General features: G+C 50.7%; 1 protein-coding gene across 2 annotated transcripts in view; it reads right to left on the bottom strand.

Moving 5' to 3' along the window:
* CLTC (clathrin heavy chain) overlaps positions 1 to 20,888 on the bottom strand; it is an 853,725-nt gene that overhangs the window by 157,875 nt on the left and 674,962 nt on the right. The gene's annotated exons all lie outside the window — the stretch shown is intronic.

The following is a 20,888-nucleotide window of genomic DNA, read 5'->3' as shown; positions in this document are numbered from 1 at the left end:
ATATATGTATAGCTAAAAATGTATGGAAGAAGACATGGGCAAATAAGTGTCTAAATACAGTATTAGCATCAGCAGAGGATTGCGGTCGCGTGAGTTATAGTTGCCTGCAGTAACTATAACGGGGGAATTTCATTGTTTTTTTATCAGTAAAATTTCCGCTAACTATAACATGTGTGAAACCTATGGTTTTTTCAGTGAATATATATATATATATATAGATATATAGATATATAGATAGATAGATAGATATATATATATATATGCATGCACTCTGGGAAGGAAGTGAATCACTGTTTATTCCATCAGGCCACTCCGGGTAGGACACGTTTCGGCTTTTTTCACCTTTTGCAAACACATTTATACTTTTTTTTTTTCGCCATAAACAAAATGCTCTTAAGTTTTTTGTAAACCACTCCATTACAACACATTTACAACGCTAGGGTTCTATATATACACAAATATATACACATATATACATATACACTTTTTTTTTTTACACACAAATACCTGTTGTCACTCAACCCCTTCTGCACACCACACACCAGACAGAATCAGAAGTCTCAGGCGAAACAGCACAGGGTACACGACCCCTCAACGCACAACTAGGTAAAGCAACAGGGCAGGGAACACAACCCCCAACGCACACCTTGCTGTTGACAAAGAAAGTGAGAGCACCGACATAGAACAATGTTCACAGCAGATATTTCCAGCACTAACTGCAGGAAAGATGGTGGCACGCTGGAGGAAAACAGTGTCGGGCGGCTCACGGCGAGTGTGTGCTCCCCTTGTGGGACAGTTCAATGTCGTGGGACAGCTCGTGCTCCATGACTCAATCCGATCTCTTATCAAGGGCCTCACATGACCGCAGCAAGAACAGTAAGGGAAATGCGCACCGGCCCTTATGTTTATCTCGCTGCCTATTCAAATGCCGTGTAGGATAACTGCAAACGGTCCACACTTCCCAACCACTCACCAATGTAAAACGTTGGTTGCACTGTTAGCCACCTTACTGATGGTCCAAACCATTTCCGATGCAAAAACAAAGTCTATGCTGGCACTGGATGCCGCTACTGGCTCCTCCAAAGGGCCTCCTTGAGCATAGATTTTTGAAGTGCTCAGAGCAAGCAAGAGACATTTTTGTAGTGCTTGTACTGCCAGTCTCTGTGGATGAAGTTGTTCAACTACACTGCTAGTCTCTGTTGATGACAGATTCACGCCCTAGCAGTGGGTTGTTCAGTGGTTTGCTAGTCTTTGTAAATGACAAATTCACACCCTGGCAGTGGTTTGTCCGATGGTAAGGACACTGGTGGGGCTTACAGGGCGTTACTCCTCTCTTGAATTCCAAGTTTCTTCACCTCAGGTTCAGTAGTTGCAGGTACAGTTTATCTTTCACAACACGCAGGTTATCTTCTCCAAATAGTCGCCATTGATGTAATCCAAAAGATGTCCATAGGTAGCCATGAAGTAGGTTGTAGCAAGTGGTTTATTAAGCTTAGTTACAGGATGGTAAGCAGGATGAAAGGTTCAGTAGTTCAGTCCCACCAGGAGCAACATCCTTGCTGCTCAGCCCACACAATCCAACTGTCTCGCTCTCAACTCCACCAGGCACTCCAGCATTCCACTACCTCATCAGGCATTCTAACATTTCACACACAGATCACATTCATACTGGCTGAGCAGCAGGGAACAGATACCTAAGGGAAAGAATGCTAAGCAAAATTACAAGTTACAACAGGTTGCTTGTCACATGACAACCCTGCTGCATTTACATATCTCGCCTCAAAGCGTAGTGCAAGATTAGATGCAAATCCCTCTTTACTGCACATCAACTAATTAAAGGAATTCAAAATCTAGCATTGTTTAGAAAGTGCTCATCTCCCACAGAAAGCAGAGTTCGCTATTTGCAAATAGACTTTACCATGTTCAGCACCGATTGGAAGAGGGCTTATAACTGTAGGAGAGTAGGGTCTGCTTTCTATGTTCACCCCCACTTTTTGCTTTTGCTTTACTGGTTTTCGACTTAGATGTGGCTGTGGGCCTGCTAATCAGACCCACAGCCCTGCTGTTCTCTCTCTAAATTAATACTATGTACTTTAGGTGCATAACCCATTTGGATAGGATCACCTTATTGGCCCCTGTACAGTGTACCCTAGGTACCCAGGGCATAGGTGTACCCTAGGCCTACCAGGGGCTGCAGCATGTATTGTGCCACCCCTGGCCTGGCCTTCCATTTTGACACAACTGGCTGATCACTCAGCTGGGGCAAGGTCGTGTAATCACCCCTTGCTTAGGTGTAGTATTCCTATACCTGACTTACATATAGACACATGTGTACCTATCAGTCACTCCTATGGCAGGCCTTGACAATCCTGGAGGCAGAGTGCTTGGTAACATGTGAGGTGGTGCTCTAGCATGAGCTGAGCCTGTCTGCAGCTTTCGGAACCTTGTCCTTATAGCTGTTCTATGATATAGCCTACCATATACTCTTAAAGTACCTTATAATCTTAGACGGTTATGGTAACTATGGTCTGGCTTTATCAAAACATGTCGTGTAAGGTGTCTAACACTCGGGAATAATACCCCCATGCCATTTCTGGACATGAGAATATTATTCCCCCCTTCTAGAGGGAAAGACATGTTAAAATCATACTTCAACTGTTAGCCTCTGACCAAAGCCTCAGCATCACAAAATGGATGCTGCTGCCACGACACAAGTCTGACCTCCTGCAGCTGGGAGTGATCCCAGCCAGGGAGGCCTGGACAATAGGTTTCCTGCTTGGGGAGGTGCTAGCACCTCTCCAGACGGCCTTTAGTGTATTGGGGCAGGGTGGGCTGAAAGGAATGAGACATGCCTGGGGCACACAAGGTGTTCCTTGCATAGTCCAGTTCAAACCGGCGCTGGGGCACTCCAGCCCCAGCTCTGGCGCGAAACTGGACAAAGGGAAGTGGGTGTAACCACCCCCTCCCAGGTCCCACCCATAAGGCGTGACCTAGCAGGTATCCCAGCCCCCCAGATTAGTATAAGAGTGGGAGTTGGGCCTCAAGACTCTAGATTTTCCTGAACCTGCAAAACTGAACAGAAACTCTGGACCTTCGACATTCGACGAAAGAAGAAGACTGAAGAATCTCCCTTGTAGCCAAGGAGTGGCTACCCTGTGCAAACAGGCACCATCAAGAGACTACCCTTTGCTTTGTGGAACGTTCGACGAGGAACCGACTGCAGAGCCCGACCAGAGCCTTGATTTCCAGACTTCTCCGACCCTCATCCACATCTGCAGCAGAGCTGAGATCCGTGGAGGCGACGAGCGACGTGGGACCGGCTACCTGGGAAAAGTGGCTAGTAACTTACAGCGCAGCTTCTGAGGTACCCTCGAAGTTGTGCACCGGGGATTGAGAAGCCCCAACCCCAAGCACCATCTGCACCGAAGACCAGCACCCCACACTCCACGAGTCCTGCGTGGGGCCCTTCAGCATTTTCCTGCTTGCCGCGTCTGTCCGGTTGCTTGCCCGCTGGCTAGTGGCCTTTGTGACGACGCTCCCTGAAATCTTCTGCGCCGGTTTGGCTCCTCCAGACTGGCTCCCGCTTCTCTGCAAAGAAGAAGCACCCCAGACCTTCCTGGTCTGCACCAGAAGCAAGTCCCTTGTTCTTCGTGGGTTCCGCTTGCCAAGGCTTGGTAAGTCCTAGTCCAACTTCGACGCCGCCGACAGCAAGAGCCTTCGTGGGACAGCTCGCCTCCTGGTCCTGGTCGTCCTCGACGCTTCCTGGTCCTCCTGGCTGCAGCGACAAGCTTCACCTTCACCTGCAACTCTTCACGACATCGCCTGGTTCCTTCCTGGTTCCACGTGGTCACTGGCTAGTGACCTTGACTCTGTCCCTTCTGCTTGCAGGTTTCTTCTCTTCTTGATCCCAGCCTTGGGATCCACCGGACACTCTTCACTGACTGCCTGTCAGCATCTTTCTTCAGGCATCCATAGGAGTCGACGACGAAAACGACGCATCTTCACCCCTATGCACCCGCAGCCTGTGGGCTAGGTAACTTGGGTACTCCGGTGCTCATCAGGATAGTGACTATCCTAGTGTCTAGTTTTCAAGTCTCAACTTCCTAGCTACTCCGGAAGTGTCCTAAATCTATCTATTTCTAAACTGTAACATTGCTATTGACTTTTACGCATTACGCGTGAGTGTTTCCACTCTGCACACGAATCCCGTGGGCCTCCCACTTCCTAACTAACGCTAGTGTAGTGTAGCCCCAGCGATTGCCTAGGCCTATTCTATTTCCGTGACAGTGGTTCTTATACCACTTCTTTAGTATATGGTTTGCGTGGCCCCTAGGGCCTAACTGTATTACTTACCTGTGTGACTTACTGTATGCATTAATAAGACTGTGTTGTACTTACCTCTAAACTCATAAAGAGTGCTGAGGGTTTGCTTAGAATAAATACACTTTATTTTATATATATATCTGTTGTGGTGTCCTTTCATTTGGTATTCAAGGGATTATATATGGTATCACAGCTGGCTTCACATGCCATTCAGAGTTTAGCCTAAGACTGCTCTTGTCCATGCTACCACTAGGATAGCTGGTCTATAAGGTTGACTTTACAACCAATCACCATAAGGGTATTTGGACTGATATAAGGTGTACACTATAACTAGTGACATCATACATCAGGCCAACTTCTCACAATAACCCCGAAAGCTAACCATATAAAACGACAGAGTATTATGTAGGACTGGATGACCACTTCCACTGGGTTTTCTTGTTTCCTAGCTTCCATACCCCAAGTTAGTGACGGTTTTAACCACACTGAATGCTCCATAACAACGGGGCAATAAAGGAACTTCGTTTATGTAGACAAGCGAAATTGCATATCTAAGCCTAAAACCATGGTATACAGCGGGCCTTAAGCATGAAAAAAGGAATCTACATAGTCTGATAAGATCAATGAGCAAAGTAAAACACAAGACTTTAAAAAGGCCATTATTTCGTAACTGCAAAAATATTTAAAAAAAAATCTTATATGGGAAGCAGAAAGAACTAAATTGGCGAAGAACTGGATACTTCTTCATAATCATGTGCTTCGAATAATTTTCGGTGAATTTTGTCAATAGGTCAACAAATTGCGTTTCGGAACTAACTGCCTGACTCCAAACCACTTAAATTCCAAGAAGTGGGAAAAATATGTAAACATTTTATACAGATACATAGCTGATGAAAACCAATCTGAAGATCTATACAGGATTAAGTCCAACTATTACTCAAATGTCCATTAGTAACTACTAAGCACTGGAGTATAGAAGACCATGCTGACTCGACTTATCAAAAAAATCAACTCTGACCGACAGCCCTCATGCTGAACAAACAAACAACAACTACTAAAGATAACTGCCAAAAGCCTAAAAGATGCTGCCCCAGGACCGAATGGGATTCCAGCAATTATTTTGAAAACAAATCCTAATTTTTGGCAGGAAGAATTGATCCAGGTCTTAGAAAACTTCTGTCAACTACAATACCAACATCTTGGCAAGGGTCTTAAATTCAACCAAGCTACAAAAATCAAAACCAAAACTATTCATCAAATTGTGGACTCCTAGCCATTTTGGACACAGAGGATAATTATTCTGCTTCCCTTATTTTGGGAGATCTCAACGAATGAGGTTTAAATTTGAATGTAATCCCTGGTTTCAGACCGGGTTTAGGGGGGGAAAATGGGACCACTGATAACATGGCACTTGAACTACTTATTCCTAAATCAGAAAGAAATAGACCTCTCCACACGTTTTATCGATAAAAAAAAAAAAAGGCTTCAATAGATTTGATAGAAGTCTCCTTTGGGTCAAATTGACCAAATAAGGAATTAGATAGAATCCTCAGTGCAATATTCTCGCTCTATATAAAAAACTGGATTCAAGTCAAGTTGGGGACAGATGGGACCTTGATGCAAAAAGTACTCATTAACCTGGTGCCTGAAACAAGAATTCGCCCTGACCTAAGGCTTGTTTAATTTGTTTGCTGCAACTATAGGGTTGATGGTTCCCAAACAAAGGTCATATCTATTTCAAGGTAAAAGCCCAACTGATGTGTGTCTTGCAGTTTTCTGTAGACACTATCATCTTTGACTTCACTACCATTTGACTTTAACATTTGTCAGAGTCTTCAACAATACTGAAAAACCTTGAAATTCATTTAGAAAAGACCAAAGTAGTTACTGTCCCAAATAGAAAATGCAGCGATCCTGGACTATAGAAAGAGGCCCTTATCCGATCTCTAGTTCAGCATCTTAAAGTATTCAGGAGCTGAATTCTTTGCAACGGGCCCTCACACACAACCACTCTGATGTAAGTAGGGTAGTGCAGAAATGGAGATTTCAAAGTAAATTGGCCCGCAGGTTTTGTTCATACCACAGAGATTTGCTAGCCCGAGTCCTCTGTGTCTGTATAGGCTTTGTCAATGAGAGGAAGAGCCTCCTCTGTCCAATATGGATTATGCTACTTACCAGTATGCATCTGTTCTTGGCATGTAGTGCTGCTGACATTCATATCTGTGCATAGATCGCCGCCTAGTGTTGGGTCCGGATGATTGCACATTGTTGTCCTGGAAGAGTCTTCGAAGTATCACGAGATAGGTGGCTCCTCCCTTGGAATACAGTGCGCATGGGCATCCTCTCCATCCTTAGATTGTTTTTCGCCATTGTGGCAGTGATGGAGTAGATATAGGAAGTGATGACCATGCTATACAGAAATTCTGAGTGCTGCAGCCGCTACAGGCGCCGGGGAGGAGGGTGGGCGATATGAATGTCAGCAGCCCTACATGCCAAGAACAGATGCATACTGGTAAGTAGCATATTCAGTTCGAGGCATGTGGGCTGCTGAATTCATATCTGTGCATAGAATATATAGCAGTACCTCCCCTAGCGGCGGCTACCTGTGCCAGCTGCAGCAGTCTGGAAAAGAGTTTTGAGAACAGCCTGTCCTACAGCTGCCTGCTGTCTTGTGTACATCTACGCAGTAGTGTTTGGTAAATGTATGTATAGTGGACCATGTGGCTGCTCTACAAATTTCGTGTAAAGGGATGTTTCCTAGGAAAGCCATGGATGCCCCTAACTTACGTGTTGAGTGGGCTCGTGGGGGAACCGTTAATGTGCGTTTAGCTTTGTGATAGCAAATCTGAATGCATTTAACGATCCATCTGGCTATTCCTGCTTTGGAAATGGCGTTGCCCTTGTGTTGTGGAGAGAAGACAACGAAGAGTTGTTTAGTTTTTCTAAAATCCTTTGTCCTGTCAATATAGTACATGAGAGCCCGCTTTACGTCTAGTGTATGGAGCATTCTTTCCGCGACATTTTGCGGATTTTGGAAGAAAACGGGCAGTTCGATAGTTTGGTTAATGTGGAACTGTGATATGACTTTGGGCATGAACTTGGGGTTGGTGCGTAGGACAACCCTGTTTGCGTGGACCTGAATGAATGGCTCCTGAATGATTAGTGCCTGGAGTTCACTAACTCTCCTTAAGGAAGTGATGGCCACTAGGAAAGCCACTTTCCAGGTGAGGAATTGAATCTCACATGAATGGAGAGGTTCAAAGGGCGGACCCATCAGTCTGGTGAGGACCAAGTTGAGGTTCCACACCGGTGCTGGTGGGTGTCTGGGGGGAATTACTCGTTTGAGTCCCTCCAAGAACGCTGTAACGGCATGTACTTTGAATAAGGAGAGGTGCTGCCTGTTTTGGAGGTAGGCTGCTATCGCGGTCAAATGGATGCGTATTGAGTTGTATGCTAGATTACAGCGGTACAGGTGTAAGAGGTAGCATATGATGTTTTGAATAGACGCGTCCAGTGGGTTATTGTCATTGTTGTTGCAGTAAATGACAAACCTTTTCCATTTGGCCGCATAGCAGGCTCTAGTAGTGGGCCTCCTGGCTTCTTTGATGATAGTCATACAGTCAGGTGGTAAGTTTAGGTAGCCAAACTCTAAGACCTCAGGAGCCAGATCGCCAGGTTCAGCTGTTGGGGATCTGGGTGCTGAATCTCGCCATGGTTCTGCGTTAAAAGCGCTGGTTTTATCCGCAGTCTTTGATGAGGCACCACGGAGAGTTCCAGAAAGGTGGTGTACCATGGCTGGCGTGCCCACGTTGGAGCAACTAGGATAAGGGTGAGCGAGTGTTGCCTCAGTTTGCGTGCCACCAGCGGTATTAATGGTGCTGGGGGAAAAGCGTACGCAAATTTGCCGGACCAGTTCATCCATATCGCATTGCCCTGCGACTGTGGGTGTGGGAACCTGGCGGCAAAGCTTTGGCATTTTGTGTTTTCTTTTGTTGCGAATAGGTCTATTTCTGGATGACCGCATTGTTGGAAGTACGGTTGGAGAACTGATGGGTGTAGCTCCCACTCGTGCATCTGGTGGCTGTGTCTGCTGAGCAGATCCGCCATCTGGTTGTCCTTGCCCGGGAGGTGTTCCGCCATGAGGAACATGTTCCTCTGAATGGCCCACTTCCACATGCTCTGAGCCAGATGAGACAACTGTGGAAAGTGTTCCTCCCTGCTTTTGTATGTAGTACATGGCAGTCATGTTGTCCGTGCAGATCAACACAACCTTGTTGCACAAGTGTACTTTGAATGCCTTCATGGCTAGGAAGATTGCCATCAGTTCCAGAAGGTTGATGTGCATCTTCTTTTGTTGTGTCGTCCATAGTCCCTGCACTGTGTAATTGAGCACATGCGCTCCCCATCCCTGGAGACACGCGTCCGCTGTCAGTATGATTTGTGGAACAGGCTCTTGGAACGGTCGGCCCTTGCAAAGTTTTTGTGTATTCCACCAATGCAGAGAGTTGTATGCCCGACCGCTCACCAACACTAGGTCTTTTAGTTGCCCGTGAGCCTGATTCCATTGACGTGCCAAGCACTCCTGAAGCGGGCGCATATGTAGTCTTGCGTGCGGGACTATGAAAATGCAGGAGGCCATCATGCCTATCAACTGCATGAACACTCGCGCAGGAAGGGAGTGTTGAGGTTTGAATTTTGAGATCAGCAGTTGCATGCTGTTGATTCTCACTAGAGTAGGCTGAGCTGTGGCAGCCAGAGTGTTGATTGTGGCGCCTAAGTATTGTTGCACGTGGGCAGGTTGGAGATGTGATTTTGAGTAATTTAGTGAGAATCCCAGATCGTGAAGAAGGTGAATGGTGTGGGACATGTGGGCGGCACATTGTTGTGCTGACTTGGCTTGAAGTAGCCAGTCGTCCAGATAAGGGAAGGCATGAATGTTTTGTCTTCGCAGATGCGCAGCCACTGTCGCCAGGCATTTGGTAAAGACCCTGGGTGCTGTTGTTACTCCGAAGGGGAGAACTTTGAACTGATAGTGATTCCCCTGAATAGTGAACCTGAGGTATTTCCTGTGTGAAGGGTGTATGGGTATGTGGAAGTATGCATCCTTCAGGTCTAGCGTGGCTAGGAAATCCCCCTGACTGAGTAGTGGAAGAACCTGCTGGAGGGTGAGCATATGGAAATGCTCTGACAGAATTTATAGGTTTAGGGGTCGCAGGTCTAGAATAGGTCTGAGCGAGGCGTCCTTTTTTGGGATTAGGAAGTACAGAGAGTACACCCCTGTTCCCTGCTGGTCGATGGGCACTACTTCTATTGCCCCTTTTGCGAGCATAGCAAGCACTTCTTGCTGGAGTAAATCTAAGTGCTCGGCTGACATAGGACGGTGCTTTGGTGGTATGTTGGGTGGAGTGGAAGTTAGTTCTAGACAGTACCCGTGCTGGATGATGTCCCTGACCCACCTGTCCGTGGTGATGTTCGGACAGGAACAGCTGGAGTCGTCCCCCGACAGGTGTTATGTGGTCGGGGGGTAAGGAGAGGGCGTCACTGTTTGTTTTTTGGAGAGGAGCTGGTGTTGCCATAGCCACATCCCCTGCCTTTGGTGCTGGATCCACGATATCCACCCCTGTTGTTTTTGTCATAGGTGCTTTGTGTGCCACTTTTAGCATACTGCTGTTGTGACCCCTGACCCCTTGTTGCTCCCCTATTTCCGGTGCGACGAAAGGAGCCACTACGAAATTGCTGCGTCTGCAGAGCCCCCATTGATTTCGCAGTGTCGGTGTCTTTCTTTATTTTTTCTAGGGTAGTGTCAACGTCTGGGCCAAATAAGAATTCCGTGTTAACTGGTAAGTTCAGGATATTGTTTTGGATCTCGGGTTTGAAACCTGAGATTCGTAACCAGGCATGGCGTCGTAGCATGACGCTTGTGTTTATTGCCCTAGCTGCTGTGTCAGCTGCGTCAAGGGCGCATTTTATGGATGCATTAGTGAGGAGTTGTCCTTCTCTGATGAGTAGCTCCGCTGACTCTTTATACTCATCTGGTAGATGTTGGAGCAGTGACTCTAGCGTGTCGTAATGTGACCTGTCATAACGTGCCAGGAGTGCCTGTGTATTGGCAATGCGCAGGATGTTCGCTGCTTGCGCTGCAATGCGTTTGCCCGATGTTTCCAGTACTTTTGACTCCTTGTATGGGGGAGGAGCATCACCAGTCGTTTGTGAGTGGGCTCTCTTGCGAGCATTGGCAACCACCATGGAGTCTAATGGCAACTGACCCCTAATGTATTTAGGGTCACCGGGTGCAGGTTTGTACTTTTTTTCAATCCTGGGATTTAACACCCGTGCTCTTGTGGTGTCCTTGAAAATGTCTTTGGCAGGTTTGAGAACCCCTTTTAACATGGGCAGAGTTTTGACAGTTCTTTCTGAAGATGCGAAAGTGTCAAGCAGGAAGTCTTCCTCAATGGCATCAGAATGGAGTTCCACCCCATGATGAGCAGCAGCCCGTTCGATGAGGGCATTAAAGGCAGCTGTGTCCTCTGTAGGAGACGTTTTTACGTTATAGAGTTGCGCATCTTGGGTATGTGGCGCGACACTTTGGTCTGTGGGGTCATCCCATGCCTGATCCGGGTCTTGTAGGTGCTCATCAGGATCTACGTCCCCAGGGTAGATGGTATCCTCCCCGCCATAGTCCTGTACTGCGTCCGATTCGGAAGGGGTAGGAGAAAAGGACTGCGGATCTGGAGGAAGGGTTGGAAGTGTTCCTGGAGCACCGATTCCTGCTCCGCTGGCAGTTTGCGTTTAAGAGGAATTTTGTAGGGCTCCTCTTCCCTAACTGGCGTTATTTTGCGCTTTTGGAGCATTAACCTGCCAGTGTCGGCGTCGATAAATTGTGGCCCCGAAGAGTCTTGTTCTGTAAGGCCAGAGGTGGTGGACTGTGTGTGGAGGACACGTGTCCGAATTTGAAATAGTTTCGGTGCCGATGCCGGTGGCAACCCAAACATAATGTTGGTTGGCTCCGAGTGCACTTTACAGGGTTTGGTTGTGTCGGGACCCGAGATAGAGTGGAGGGTTGCCCAGTCACGGATACGTTGCAAAGATGCGGAGACCTGCTGCACAGTGAACGCAGTTGGTGGTTTGATGGGCACCTTCGTAGTAGGCGTCGAGGCCAGCCCCGACTTTTTTGTAGGAAGGGGGTCACTGGTCTGAAGGGATGTATCGACATTTGACGTAGTCGAGGACTTAGTCGGCGCCGTTGCGCTAGACGTTGACGTAGCTGGGGCGGCCATTTTAACTGCGGAGGTTATGGCCTTCGATGTCGGCGCCGAAGGTCTCGGTGCCTTGCGGTGCCCGAGGGCTTGCCTTTTCTGGGTGTCAACCGCATCCGCTGCGGTGAGCTCGGCACCGAAGTCTCTTTGTACGCGGTCGGAGCCGACGACTTTTTTCGGCGTCGGAGCAGTGGATGGTTTCGAAGCCTTCGATCTGACCACCACCAGTTTCACTTTCGTTTTCGAAGGGACTGGAGTGATGGATGGTTTTGGGTTTAAGAACCCGGTCGTCTTCGGTAATATTGGCTCTTGCAAAGTGTTCGAGGCCGGACCGGAAGGCGGGGCCGAAGAACCATGTGTTTGATCTTGGGTAAGGCCCGAAGGCGATCCCTCAACCGGAGCCTGACGACGACGTACTGTTTCGGCCTCCGTTTCGACGGATTGGCCTAGCTCCTCAGGAGAGCTGTCTTCTTCGGCCCCGTAGGCCTCGTTGAAGTCTCCTACCTCATCAACGGTTTCTTCACGTTGAGAGATCACTTCATCGTCGTCGTCCAATCGGGAATCATGGTCTGAAGCGGGGCTAGAGACTACTTCTTCCACGCTCTCGGCATCCTCGGTGCTGAATATGTTGGTGGGAGCAGGCGCTGCTTGCTGCGCCTCCAGCCTCGCTGCCCGTCGATTCCGCAGAGTCTTCTTAGATCGGAAGCGTGCACAGGCCATGCATTTAGATTCCTCGTGATCCGGCGAGAGACATTTATTGCAGACTGGGTGGACGTCGATATGAGGGTACTTCGCGTGGCATAACGGACACCTCTTGAATGGAGTCCTCGATTCCATCGTCGATCGAACTTCAATGTTCGGACCAAACCGGTCTGAAAGTTGGAAGAAGGTGCGGAGCACTAAAGCTAGTAGTCGACACCGAACGGTAACTGTACCGATGAAAACTAAAGGCCTTTTGGCCTAAAACTGAATATTCCTAAGTTGAGCTAAGATAGCACATCCGAACCCAATGGCGGAAAAAAACAATCTAAGGATGGAGAGGATGCCCATGCACACTGTAGTCCAAGGGAGGAGCCACCTATCTCGTGATACTTCGAAGACTCTTCCAGGACAACAATGTGCAATCATCCGGACCCAACACTAGGCGGCGATCTATGCACAGATATGAATTCAGCAGCCCAAATGCCTCGAACTTTATTATCTGAACACAGCGAACTACAAATAAAACCAATTCTATAGGGGGGCGTGGCCAAGTAAGATGGCTGACTGGTAGTGCACCGAGTCAGCTCCGGCCCCACGGACTCCTGTGAGCAGCTAAACTGGGGCTCTAGACTGGCGCTTTTTGTGGTGAACATTCGCGGGGTGCCTGTGACGAAGAATGGCCCGGAGGCGAAGATGAATCGGCTCCGCTGCGGCTAGGTGGCGAGCAATGTCCCGGGAGCGAGGTCCCAGCAAAATGGCGGCGGACAGCCACGATCGCTCGCCGAGCGGCGGTTCCCCGGACTTCAGAGAGTGATCAGAGGCTGGTCGCGGTGACCGCACAGCGGGAGAAGAACACCGCGGTGAGGGGGAGAGGCGGTGCCGGACCCTGCTGACACCGGTGAGCGGACCAGCGCATGGGGACACTTCCCGGTGGGACGTCCGTGAGGAGGCGGTGACTGCGGCCCTCCCGGAGCCCGTGAAGAAGGTCGGTGGGCCAGCAGGAGACAAGTGGTCCGCTCTAGGGGAGATCGCGCCAGGCGGAGGGGAGCGGGGGCGCGGGGGGCAATCACCGCGCGCCCCGGTGGGAGACGATGCCTGACTCCAAGATGGCGGCCAAGTGGGACACCTGCCGGCGCTGGGATCGGAGGAGCATCCGCGGCACTGACAAGGACTCTCTGGGGCACAGCACGTGGGCCTGCCTGAGTGCCTGAACGAAGCCGGGTCGGTCCCTGCTCTGGTCTCCGAGATTCCGGTGACTGAGACGCGGCGGCCAGGCGCGAAGAGGCCAGAGAACCGGTGGAGGCGACGCCGTGAGGCACGGAGGGGGCGGTCTGATGGGGAAGTCGTCCCGTGCGCCCCCGACGAAGAAGGCACCAAAGCCTCAGGAAAACCAAGTGGCGAAGTACTTCCAGGCGCGCTCCAACGCTGCGGACGAAGGTGGGCCAGGCGGAGGGGAAGACATGGCCTTGACGAAGGACGACCTGGTGGCTACGCTCCGGGACTTCAAGAGGGAGCTATGTGGTGAACTCAAACGGGACCTCCACGCCAGCCTGGACCAACTGCGGGGGGACCTCACGGAGAAGCTTGGCGATCTGCGCAGAGATGTGGACGCCGTGGGGTCGCGAACCCTGGAGGTGGAGGAAAAGGTGCAATCCCTGGAAAATACAGCTCAGGCTTCCCGGTCGGAGTGTGCGGAGCTTCGCGCTCAGCTGGCGCAAGCTGCCCTGAAGCTGGAGGACTTGGAGGACCGTTCCCGGAGGGAGAATATACGGGTGAGAGACTTGGAAGAAGGCACAGAAGGTCCGGACCTGGAGGCGTTCGTCATAGGCCTCTTTGGAGAGGTGGTAAACAGGCCAGACCTCAACATCAAAGTGGATCGGGTGCACAGGGTCGGACCACCGGGCCATGGCGACCGCCGGAGGCCGAGGGATGTCTTGGCAAAGCTGCACGCCTTCCCGGTCAAGGAAGCCATCCTGGAAGCGGCCAGGAAGAAGAAGGACGTCTCTTTCCAGGGCCACAGTTGCTCTCTGTACCAGGACTTGTCGCAGGCCACTCTTGTTCGGAGGCAGCAGCTCCGCCTGGTGACCAGCAAACTTAGAGAGGACAATGTGCGCTACCGTTGGACCTATCCCTTTGGGCTCAGCTTCGAATGGAAAAATAAAAGACACCACATCACGGACTTGGGAGAAGGGCTGCGTATCCTGGACCTCCCGTCGGCACCGGAGGAGGGGGGTGGCCCGGGGCCGTCCGGAACAGTGGCGGCCGGCTCGCAGGGGGAGCAGTGGCGCAGGGCGCAACGCCAGCGAGGAGGTCCTCACCGTGAGTAACGGTCGCGAGGTGGAAGTCCGGGATTCTCCGGGATGCAGTTCTAGAGCCGCCGCGGGGGGCCCTCAGGCCGGGAGGGCCCCGGGAGCCCGAGCGGCGCAGCCAGGTGGCTGGCAACGAGTCTGTGACGGCCCAGCGGAGAAGGAGGCGGCAATCTCCGCAGAGACATTGCGGCTACATAGACACTGAGGTTTTTGTTTTTCTCTATGAGCCCTTTGTTTGGCCCACATGTTGTTGATGCTCTGCCGGTTGCGGAGCAAGTTGATGAGGTTAGGAGTTCGATGGGGCGGGGTCTTGGTTACTTTCCCTGGAATTACCCCGGGTATGTGGGGTTCCATGGTTGGGTGCTTGTGGGGGGGGGGATACGGGAGGGGGGGGGGGGGTGCGAGGGGGTCGGGTGGGGGGGAGAGGGTACCAGAGGTAGGCTGCAACGAAGTCGTGGGGGGAGACCGGGGAGAGACAGTGAGAAGTTAGGAAGGGGTCCCGGGGGGGGGTGGAGGACAGGCGCTGAGGTCTTGCATCGGCGGATCTTACAACACGGGGTGGAGAGGGGGGTCTACACTTACTTAAGATGGTGACGTGGGCTACATGGAACGTGAAAGGCCTGAACTCGCCCCAGAAGAGGCAGCAGGTCCTGAAGTACATCGTGGATAGGCAGGTCAAGGTAGTTGCGCTGCAGGAAACGCACCTTACAAGGGAGGATGTGGGTAGACTCAAGCATAGGGCTTTCCCACAGATTTTTCACTCAGCGGCCGCCACCAAACATAATGGAGTGGCGATATTGTTCCACAGCTCGATGCCCTTCCAGGTAGTGGACTCACAGAGAGATAAGGAGGGGAGATGGCTCATGCTCAAGGGGCGGCTTCAGGGCCAACTGTGCACCATCGCGGTCGTGTATGCTCCGAACACGGGACAGGCGGTGTTCACAGCACGCATGTTGGGGTCCCTGGGCGGGTTCGCGGAGGGCCCCATCATTCTGTTGGGGGACTTTAATTGCCTGTGGGATGGTGCCCTGGACGGTTCTCACGTGGCGGGGGCGAGATCATCAGTATTCTCCAAACGAGTCAAGGACCGCTTCGATTCACTCGGGCTGCGGGATGGGTGGCGGGCTCTTCATGAGACGGCAAAAGACTACACTTTCTACTCCCATGTCCACCGAACCTACACTAGAATAGACTACATCTTCATTAGTCAGGCATTAGTGGGGAAGGCGACGGGGGCGCAGATTCTCCCCCTTTCGGTCTCAGACCACAGGATGGTCTTGTTGGAGCTTCAGTGGGGGGAGCGGAGTCGTGGCAGATGGTACTTTCCGGGGGCCCTCCTGCGCGACCAAGTGCGGAGAGTGGAACTGACCGAGGCCATAGGGGAATACTTCCAGGACAACCCACCTGCCGACACCTCGCATCAAAATACTTGGGACGCCTTCAAGGCGGTGATGAGGGGCAAATGTATCCAATTACAGGCGTCGCTGCGGCGACAACAAGCATTGGAACGGGAGACACTGGAGGAGGAACTCAAGGGGTTGGAGGGTAGGCACAAAGATAAACCCACTCGCGATCTGCAGCGGCAACTCACGGCGGTGAGGGGTAAATTGCGGGCGATTTATAGCGCCAGGGCAGAATATACCTTACTGAGGCTGCGCCGCGCGGGGTATGAACAGGGGGACAAGGTGGGTTCTCAGTTGGCCCGAAAGCTCTGCATTCAGCGGGCAAAATCCTATGTGGAAGGCATTCGGGTTGGGCCAGACCGAGTCACGCACGAGGAGGCGGCGAAGACCAGAGCCTTTAGGGATTTCTATGGTGAGCTGTATGGGGGGAACCCGCTGGCGCACGACGCGTAAACGGCTTATCTCGATGGGGTGGAATGCCCCCAGCTGTCGGCGCTGGATCGGGACAGGCTGGACGAACCTATCTCCGTGGAGGAGGTGCGAAGTGCCATAAAGCGTCTCAAGCTCCACAAGGCACCTGGGCCCCGACGGCTATACCGCCCACTTTTACAAACACTTTGTAGATGAGCTCGCCCCGCATCTGACGGCTCTATTTCGAGCGGTGGCGAAGGAGGCGAGTGTCCCAATCAATGGCAGAGGCGGTGATCACGGTCCTGCCTAAACCGGGCAAGGACCCTCTGGTGTGTGCATCATACCGCCCCATAGCACTTCTGAACCTAGATGCTAAGCTTTACTCCATGATCCTAGCTAGCCGCCTGGATGACCTGCTGCCCCGATTGATCCATCCGGATCAGTCGGGCTTCATTAAAGGGCGTCAGACGCACGATAATATACGGCGTACCATCCACCTTGTCGAGAAATCATCCAGATTTAAGATTCCAGCGGTGCTAGTGGGTTTGGACGCTGAAAAAGCGTTCGACCGCGTAGATTGGCCCTTCCTCTTCTTAACCCTGCGAAAATTTGGATTCGGGGACGCTTTCATGGAGATGGTGCGAGCCAACTACAGCCATCCCTCCGCGAGAGTGGTGGTCAACGGGACACCCTCCGCGCCCTTCCAGCTGGCTAGAGGTACTAGACAGGGGTGCCCGCTGTCCCCTCTGCTTTTCGCCCTCAGCATAGAGCCACTAGCCATCCGGGTGAGGGAGAATGCTTCCATTAAAGGGATCCGATTTGGAGGGGAGGACCACAAAGTCTCCCTCTTCGCGGATGATATTCTGCTGACTCTGGGGGAGCCGCATGTCTCTCTACCCGCGGTGCAGGAGGAATTGAGAGACTTTGAGAGAGTGGCAGGGTTCAAGGTCAACATGACCAAATCCTACATACTCAATCTCACACTCTCGAGAGCGGAGGTGGCCTCGCTCAAGTCCCAGACGACGCTCTCATGGGCCCAACACTCACTACAATATCTAGGGGTGCAGCTGACACCGACGGTTTCGGGACTATATGGGGCCAACTACGCCTCAGTATTGCCACACTTGCGGCAGGAGTTGCGGCGGTGGACGCCCTTATACATATCTTGGCTGGGGCGAATCAATGCGGTAAAGATGATGGTACTGCCCCGGATCCTTTACTTGTTTCAGGCCTTGCCGATCCCGCTGGAGAAGGCATTCCTTCCGCAGCTGAAGACGTTGATTACTCAGTTTGTATGGCAGGGAGGGAGGGCCAGGCTCCCTTTCACGGTGCTTCGGAAACGCAGGGCGGATGGAGGGATGGGGCTGCCGGACTTTGAGCTATACTATCAAGCGGCCCAATTGCGGGTCGTGCTGGAATGGACGGTGCGGGAATCGGAGAAGCATTGGCTTCATATGGACCGTGCGATAGCCGGCAGGTCCATCTGGGACCTGCTGTGGAAACCAAGGGGAGATAGACCGCCGAATGCATATCTTAGCACGCCAACGCGCACTACATTGGAGGTTTGGGATAGAGTCACGCGGAGGGAGGGGTGGACGACATTCCCTTCACCTTACACCCCGATACACTTTAATCCGGCCTTCGCCCCAGCCAGAGAGGAGGGTCCCTTTGATGGGTGGCGAGAGGGAGGGTGTCTAAAGCTGGCGGATCTTTTCGATAAGGGGGAGTTCCGCTCGTTCCAGGACTGTAAGAGTGAATTTGGGGTCCCCAACAGTGAGCAGTTCCATTATTTGCAGCTCAAACACTGGGCCACGGCGCCGCAGTACAGGGAGGCGGGCTGCCGGAGCCTTACGGATGTGGAGAAACTGGTATTGTCACGGGCGGGCTCAATGAAGGGGGCGATTTCGTCTCTATATGAGATACTGCTGACTACACTATACACACCCAGGGCCAGGCATATGGAATTCTGGGAGCGTCTCCTGGGGAGGGAGGTCACTGAGGATGAGTGGAGGGGCCTGTGGCGGGACATTCCTAGGCATAACTTGTCGGTAGGCTTGAGGGAAGCTCACTACAAGACCATCTTTGATTGGTACCTATACCCCACTAAATTGGCTAGGATCTTCCCGGGGACCTCTGCACTCTGCTGGCGGGGATGCGGTCTCCTCGGGGATTTCAAACATATCTGGTGGGACTGCCCTAGTATTCAACCTTTCTGGGCTGAAATTTTAGCGCAGATTAAAGAGATTTTGGGCTTTGAACCGCCCGGGGGCCTTGCTCATGTCATCCTGGGTCTTCGGGGAGAGGACTGGGAGGAAGTGTCCAGGGGGGATAAAGCTATATGGTGGCTCTGCGTGGGGGCAGCTAAACTCACGGTGGCAGCGGCATGGAAGAAACAGGCTGCTCCCGCTCTGTCCCTGTGGCATGCCCGCCTGTGGCGCTTGCTTTCGATGGAGCGCTTGGCGCTGTGCTTTAGGGATGATCCCACGGCCTTTGAGGAGTCTTGGGGATCGTTACTGACCTTCTTGTCTAGGGGCCTCCCGTCAGCCGTCATCCCGCCCACGTGGCGGAAGATGCGTCTCTTCCGGACCTGGCTCTCCACAGACTGAAGCGGTCTCTCCTTCTTTGTCTTTTCGGACGCTATGCAGCAGCCTATGGGGGGGGGGGCGGTGGGAGGGGGGTAGTGGGGGGGGTGGGGGGTGGGGGGTGGGACGGGATACCGGAGGAGTCTGAGGAGGGGTTCCACTGGGTCGCACACGGAGCATCTGAACCACCTATGGGGAATTCTGTAGAGCCTTAGGGCCGGGGGAATCCCGACAGTTATTTGTTATTGTCTGACTATGCATGTGCAATGCTACTGTTGTTCTGAAAATCAATAAAAACGATTGCTATAAAAAAAAAACCAATTCTATAGTATAACGTAGGCAATTCCCGAAAGGTGACGCTTCCTCATTGACTAGTCTCTTACCCTACAAAGTCAATGTTTTAACTTGCTCGCCTACATTTCATACCTCTTAGTGCTGCAAATGTTAAATGATTGCCATGCGGCCTATATGAAAAAATAGAGGCCGTAGTAATCTTTTTTAGAATTCTCAGTCATTTGGTGGTGCTTTTTAAAAAATATCCTGCTCTTAGTAGAACAGGCATCTTTTACAATCATTGTGTCTATCTTTATCCTAAGGTAAAGGCATGGCCCCCATGCTGAGTTTGGTCTGATAAAATGTCTAAAACAGAACACTTCAATCTTTAGTATATTTATTGTGCAGTCATGTTTAAATCTGAAAATTCTAAACACACCTATGTTGAAAGTCCATGATAATGACCAAAAAGGTTTCTTTTTATTTTAAAATTGTGATGGTTTTAATTAACTATACAATAAAGATTATTCATTTACTGGTGGCTTATTCCCTCACCTTTAGCCAAACCTACCTTGTTTCAGGGAAAACTTCTGTTTTGTACTGGTGAGAGGTGATCAACAGATCTCACAAAAGGTGCTGTCTGAACAAATGCTTTACTTTCATTACAGATCGAACTGCCTGTCAACGAGACTTATGAGCAGACATGGAAGAGGCTGTGTCCAAATTGTGTTGGAGCATATGTGCTCGGAAGGAGTGTGTTTTTTCTGTGATTCTCTGGCTGGACCAGAGTGAACTGGTATTTTGAGGAGTTGGGAGAGAGAGAGAGAGGGCAAAAACTAAGAAAGGCTTAGAGTTACCATTTTGGGAAACTGTTGGGGATTGTATTTACAGCAAGGCACCATTTGTGAGACAGGAAATAGGTTTCAGAGTAGGAAAAAAGTAGGCAGAGATGGATGGGAACTTTAGCTGAGATCAGGGACATTTGCCCATCATAGTCAAGTACAAGTTTTAAAAGCTGTTGCAACTTTACTTTTGAGATTTTTAGGTAGCGGTAGAGTTGAACACAAAAAAAAATAAAGTCTACCTACTTACTTAAATAATTCACATTTACCTGGTAATGGGGGCATAGGGTAAGGGAGAGATGCCTCTAGATTTGCTTTGATTATCTAAACATGAAAGCTGCTCCACAGGCTAGGCAAACTAGCCTCTTACTTAACCACAGGAACAAAGAGGTCAAGGTCATGACTAAGATCACACCTATTGTTTGGATTTCATTGGTAAACAGGATGAATGTCTAATAACCTCAGGTCAGAGAGAACTGTGTTTGCCTGGAAGAAATCAGCAATTCAAAAGCAAATTAACATTGTCTGAGGCCGAGAGTTCAAGAACATTTCCCTGAACGTTTTCAACCTTTAGGGCACCAGGAAACAAGTTACACATCATTCCATACTGTTGAGGAGTTTTCCTGCAGCATAATGCAGCAAACTTGCTTGAATGATCTGGATATTTTTGCACATTTGCTACAATAAGTGAGAAACTCTTGAAGGACACAATCACTTCTCAAAATTTTCTTTAAAACATTACCCAGAGGCAATGCTTTACTGCAGCGCCAAAGAATGAATGCATTGC

Source organism: Triturus cristatus, chromosome 3_2, assembly GCF_964204655.1.
Source record: "Triturus cristatus chromosome 3_2, aTriCri1.1, whole genome shotgun sequence".
Taxonomy (NCBI): domain Eukaryota; kingdom Metazoa; phylum Chordata; class Amphibia; order Caudata; family Salamandridae; genus Triturus; species Triturus cristatus.
Note: the sequence above shows the minus strand (reverse complement) of the source record. Positions and strands in the feature narration are given on the sequence as shown.